Source organism: Tupaia chinensis, unplaced genomic scaffold, assembly GCF_000334495.1.
Source record: "Tupaia chinensis unplaced genomic scaffold, TupChi_1.0 Scaffold140218_1, whole genome shotgun sequence".
NCBI lineage: Eukaryota > Metazoa > Chordata > Mammalia > Scandentia > Tupaiidae > Tupaia > Tupaia belangeri.
In genome coordinates, this window is record NW_006200097.1 from 1545112 (window position 1) to 1551971 (window position 6860).

The following is a 6860-nucleotide window of genomic DNA, read 5'->3' on the forward strand; positions in this document are numbered from 1 at the left end:
CGCAGCGCCTCAGTGCGGCCCCGCCCCCGCCGCCCCACCACCTTCACCACCTCCACGCTCCGGTACCGCCCCCTCCCGCCAATCGGACCGCTCCGGCCACGCCCCCAGGGCGCTCGTCCGCAGCCAATGAGTTTCTAGAGCCCGGCTGGGAGACGCGCCGGCCAATCGCAGGGGCGGAGGACGCCTTGAATCTCCGGGCAAGTTAAGTTTATCTCCGAGGCTCCGAACTGAAGGGAGACGTCGGGTTAGTTAGGTAGCGGGGTGGGAGGGAATTCAGTTTGCGCGATTCCACCAATAAGAGGGAGAGCCCCCCCCCAGGCAAGCCACGCCCCCTCCTCCAGCCTTCTGCAGACTTGGGGAGGACAGTGAGATAAATAACTGGGAGCTAGAGCTCACCAGAGGGGCTAAGATTGAGCTGAACGTTTCCTGGTCTCAGAGAAAGGGGGAGAAGGGTGGCTAAAACGTTTATTCCGTTGGGGCAGTGGTTAGGCGTTCTTTCAGCCCAAATCTAAGCTTAGCTGTAAGGGAGACTGCAGTCTTGTAACAACTTTGCAACCAGGGATCTCAAAGAACTTTATGCATCATTTATTGTGAACCTTGTTTTGCAAAAGAGCAATTACCTGAGGCTTGGAAGGGGATAGGAGATAGATGACGGAGATATATTTATACAATTAATCGAGTTGGGGGGGTCATCAAATCTCTGGCTTAGCGGCGTCCTCTTAGCTGAAGCACCTTCTCACAGTTCTCCCAGCAATGAAAGTTTCTTCATTTGTCCACGCAGGAAAGGATCAAAAGAGAGATCAATCTTCTCACCCAAAGTCCTTTTTGAGGCAGCTGGTCAGATATATGCAGAGCATAGAGGGCTGTTTGGGAAGGAAGGTTCGGAGAGCAAACTGCCATTTAAAACTCTGGCTAGACCTGCCTCTTGCAAAGCTAAAAATGGTGAGTCAGAATTTAGCGTCCACGTTCTGCGGGGCGAAGGGAGATGGAACTAGGGAACGCTCTGCCTGATAGGGCTAGGGTACAGGCGAGAAGGGGAGCCAGGTTTTGCGAGGAAGCCAGCAACACACGTGAGGGTTGAATGCGGGTTCCCGACGCTAGATGCCGGAAACCTGCTCCCCAGTGAGAACAAAGGCAGGCGCAGAGCAAGAACCTGATTGGTGTCGGATCTTCACCGGTGTCCTCCGGGCCCTGGAGATAACTTGCTCTGCCCACTGGCGCAGAGGGCCGAGCTCACTGGAGCTGCAGCTCTCTATCCAGCCTTGACCGTGACCACTCAGGACTGTGCATTATGACATCACCTGTTTTCGCTTTTTAGAACCTGATCAGTATTCTCGGGCTTCTCCTTTTTTAAAGGTCTCTTAGCGAACGCGGATCTGTGTAGGCCCGCAGTTTGCGGAATGAATCTCCGAGAAGATTTAGAAGAATGGTTCCGCTGGTTTGCATTTCTTTTCTTTTTTTATTTAAAACACTACCCTGGTTTCCTTAGGGATTCAGGGCGGTGTTGTGATGCAAAAACAGAAAGGTACACTTGGAGGAGCTAGCAAGTTTAGCATATCAAAGCTGTTAGACCAAATTGTGGTTAAAACTGCCAATCTGCTCACTTCTCAACAGCTGTCTCCTCTCTGTCCCTTTTAGAGACCAACATGTAGAAACCAAGTCTACACCAGAAACAAAGGAAATGGAAATCTGCTGGTGTCGGGTTTAAATAGATTAAAACAGACAGGAAAACCCCAAAAGAGTATAAGTTATGTGGTTGGGGAAATGTGTTGATCCATCCAGCTAGTGGTAGGTGAAGGTCACCCGATGCTGTGTAGACATCTATAATCTAGAACAGCAATGGTGTGGAGAAAGTGCTTACCATTCACTTAGGAGAAACTGTAAAAGCAAGACATTTTTGCATCAAGTCCTTCAACACAGAGAACCAAGAAATCCAGGGAGAAAGTGAGGAAGGCACATTTTCCTAAGAGCTGAAACACATATGTGTCCCCATTTAGTGGTAAATTTCTTGGTCTATATTCCTGGCTGATTCTGTCTTTCACAGCAGATTTCATGTGCGTATATGTTAAAGGAAATGAGAAATCAAAGGAGAGTGAATTTCTGTGAGAGAGAATTTTCTCAAATAGTACTGTTACTGGCCAAAGTCAGTCTGGCTGCTGCTTCTCCTAGCCAATGAAATGAGAGGCAGAGGTTGGAGAAGAAGGGAGTTCATTCTGTAATCAGCTACAAGATACAGTCCCCAAGTACCAACAAACTGTCTCGAATTTATAGGTACAAGACACAAGAAGCCCGTGCAAATCCTTCCTCACCACACTCAGAGTCGATCGTTTTCACTGAGTAAATATCCTGATTCCTTCAAATACTCAGTCCTGGTTTCTCCTCCAGCCATCCCTCAAAGGGAGTTCCCCGTGCATTAGCACTTGGTCAGATTCTTGTTAGGGCCTTTCTTAATTTCAAAATGGCTACAGGCCTACTTAACCTTAAACTGGCCTGCTACTATACTTGAACCTCAAATTATTTTCTCACATATTCTTCTCATAATCTTTTCTTTTTTTTTTTCTTTTCTAAACCTACCAGCTAAAATCCTTTTGCAATGAGGTTCTTTAAGCCCTTCAATAACTAAATCCCGCCCCCAAAGGTATCCAAGATTTCAGCCCTACATAACTAGAACTTCTAACAAAGATTAAGAGAAGATTTAGAGATGGGTATCTTCAGTGATACTTGGTCAGATACATGTATCTAACCAAATGATGGCTCTCTCCACCAAACTCTTCCAAACTTCTGTAACATGTATTGTCTAGGGGCCAGCAGGTAGCGTGGTGGTTAAGGCGCTGGACATTTCCACATGATCGACCACAGTTCGAGTCCCAGGCCTGGTAGCTTGCTTTCTCAGTTTCCTTCTCTCTTATCTTTCTCTGGTCAAATGAAAATGATTGAATAAATAAATAATTCTTAAAAAGCATGTATTGCCTATAGTTACTTGGCAATTAATCATTGTGCCATTTCTGATATTGGACCATTATGTATGTGTTTATGTTCCACTCCTGAGCAACTCAATGCAGTAATTCATTCTCAATACACAGCTCCCATCCTTTCTGGTTCTTGCACCCTCACTCCCATCACATTCTGGATCCCTAGTTTCTTTTCTGCTCTTCTCTGGGCATCTTTCTTTTCCTAGCCAGCCTGGATACCATAGATAGAATGCGATTTAGAGATCTACATGATTTGTAAATCCAAGCTCATGCTAATAGTTGAGAGAGAAAGAAATAAAAGCCAGTTATTTTGATTTTGCACAAAATAAGGAGAAACTGCATCCCTCTGTTGTCTGGTATGTTTAAAGGAAGGAGACCATGAGAGAAGTAGAATATAGGTGAAAAGTACAACCAAAAATGGGAACTACATTTTAATTAGGAATGTAAGATGATAGTTCATTAAACATGTTTCCATTGTTATAAAACTCTTATGTCACAATAATTTTGCTTGTTTTGATTTTTTAGGTTTTTTTTGGCAATAGGGTGCATGTGGTCCCTAAAAGAGATAGACTAAAGTGAGAAACCAGCCCTCAGGGGGATGGCGCCACAACAATCCTTTCCTGTCCATTCTCTTCCTGAGACTTTGGGCACACATGTACTTGTACCCAGTGTGTTTTCAAGCCATTGGGTCCTGGACTGGAATGGTGAAGCTGATGATGTGAGATCCAGCACCTTAACAACCATGCCACTTGTTGGTCCTTGAAATAGCACCTCCCCTTTAAAAAAAATGATCATTTAATTTCATTTATTATTATTCTTATTATTATTTTTAATTTCCTATAGGGTCCATGTGCTCGCTAGAGAGAGACTGAGAAAGCCTCCAGGTCAGGGCCTATTTCTGTGCTCGCCCATGTGCGAGTCCAGCACTCCAACCTGCTGGCCCCAAAATACTCTTTTAAAATGTGTGTGTGTGTGTGTGTGTGTGTGTGTGTGTGTGTGTGTGTGTGACAAGGAAGGCATACCATCACATGGCTTAGACTATCATAACTTATTGAGCCATCACTGCATTGTTGAATCTTTTGTTGGTGTTCTTAATCATTTTTTCTTTGTTTCTGATTCTTCATGGTAGTAAATAATGCTAATTAACTTCCTCATAAGGAAGTTTCTGGCAGAATCTCAGATTTCTAGGTGTGAAATTTCTAAGTAAAAGCAAATGAATATGTTTTAAGACTCTTGATATAACTTGCTAAAATATTTTATGGAAAGATTTGAAGAAGTTGAGAACTATCATTTGAAAGCACAGATTTGATACTGTCCTGTATAAGGCCATCAATATTCCACTTACCTCTCCCTCAGATACCCTCCCTCTCCTTCTGCCTTCTGATTCTCTTCTAATGAAAGATTTTCTGATAGAATTGAGATCCTGTCCAAACATCCATGGCTCCCCAGATACATTGTTATTCTTTAACCATTAAGCTCACTATTGAAATCATCAGTTGAATTTTGTTTTCTCATTAGACTATAAAACCTTCAAGGGCAGGGATGGAATTATATTTATTTTGTATATTCAACTCCTAGCTGAATCCACAGCAAAAAGGTTCAAACTTTTGGAAAAAGTTATGAATTTTCACACTTATTTTCATAAATACACCATATATTCTTCTAGGGTATTTCTTTTAAATCTCTGATAACATCTATATGATCTTAAAAACAAGGACCCCAGGGATCAGCAGATGGCATAATGGTTATGTAACTTGACTCGCACATGGTCTACTGTGGTTCAAGTCTAGGACTTGGCAGCTTGAAACTCATGCTGGGCACGTGTGTATGCGTGCCCAAAATCCCAAGATGAGAATGGAGGGAACCATGGTGTGGCATCCCCCTTGGGGGGGTGATTTCTTGCTTTCTGTCTGTCTGTCTCTCTCTGGCAAGTATATGTGCTCTATAAAAAAACCTCTCTTAAGGAAAAAAAAGACCCTAATAAATATTTTGGGGGTGGAATTATTCTTAAAAAGGAAAAAACAAAAACCAGTGGGTTCAGAGCAGAGAGACTGGACTCCTGTCCTTATGTATTTCCAGTTCCTTCTCTAACATTGAACATGTTAACATGCTAATTATGGCTTGGGGCTTGCTATCTTGTTCATAAAAATGAAAGTTCTTGTGGCAAACCAGGGTGTAGGAAGGGTTGTGGGAACATTTCTGCGTTTAGCACTTTTGAACGAAGGGCCCCTGCTAATAATTGTAGTGTCTTTTGGACTTGAAATTGTTGACTTCTCTAGATACTTTCATTCTAGTGACCTAAGAAGTGGGCCCCTATATAGTTCTTAAATAAGGACTCAAAAAAAAAAAAATCAATTACTAAAGTTATTTTTTAAATGCCATCTCTTCGGACAGGAGGTCATTTTTTAACATTTTTGCCTCGTCAGACATTTTTTTTTTTCCTTCCAGAGACATCCAAAGCATTTGGACTGCAGGGAAAGTGTGTTATTTACAAATCTGCGAGTACTATAATTTGTTTCTTGCACAAAGGCATTTGCACTTCACACAATTGTAAACTGATTGCTCCCTTAGAGCTGTTAATTAGATTCCCCCTATTCTTTTTCCATAGCCCAAGACCCATACTTCTATAAAGGATAAGAAGATCTGATCCAAAAAAGTTCCCATCCCCTCCAAACCCCTCACTCACCCACCTTCACCAAGAGAATTCTTCTTACCAAAGCTCATTTTTTCCAAACAACAAATATTCCACCAAGATCCTAATTCCTGTTTGCCTTCTGTTCTAACCTCCCATCCTATGCTCTGCTGCATGGAACCCCATAACAAAGCAGAAAAATGAAAGGCCTGCAGTTGTGGGGTTTGTTTTCATTTGTTTGGCCTGCAGAACTGTTAGCTAGCACATTACTTTTAAAACTATGGAACTGCTTTCAAATATTTACAGTTTACACCAAGAAACTAGCTTTCCAATTTCTTTTCTTTTAAAAAATTTAATTCCATGAGAACCAGCAGTTAGCGTAACGGCTATGTCGCTGGACTCCCATGTAGTCGACTGCGGTTTGCATCCCGGACCCGGTGGCTTAGAACTCACGCCGGGCGCGTGTGCGTGCGTGCCCAAGATCCCGAGAGGAGAATGGAGGAGAAGGGATTGCAGCGTAACCATCCCCCCTGGGGGGTGATTTCTCGCTTTCTGTCTCTATGTCTCTCTCTGCTGTCTGGCGAGCACTTGCGCCCTATAGTGAAAATCTCTCAAAAATTTTTAATTCCATTTATTATTATTATTTTTTAATTTGACCAGAGAGAGAAAGGGAAAGTGAGAAAGCAAGCCACCAGGTCTGGGACTTGAACTGTAGTCGGCTATGTGGGAATCCAAAGCCCTCAACCACTATATCACCTGCCAGCCCCAACTTTCCAACTTTTTTTGAAAAATAAAAAAAGTCAGGTCTGGTCACATTGGCTTGTGGTCACCTGGCAACCATCTATTGAACTCAGTACTTTACTAGACTTGTGATGGGCCGGTTACTAAAGGCCTCTGCATTTTAGTTTCCTCATCTGTGTGGTGAAATATTAATGTCACCTATCTCTAAGGATGTTGTCCAAATGGAATGAGATACCCATTGAGCACTCAGCCGAGTGACTACAAGTCAATAAGTGTTTGCTGTGAGTTGTCAGAGAACAAGGAACATTATGTTCCTCACATTAGATGACAAGGTCTAATTACTTAACTTTTCTATGTCTCAACGTTCATCATCTGTAAAATGAAATTAGCTTACTCATATAATTGTTTTTTTTTTCTTTTTTATTTTGGAGAGGTTTTTGCTATAGGGCGCGTTCACTCTCGAGACAGACAGAGAGAAACAGAGAGATAGAAAGTGAGAAATCGCCCCCCAGAGG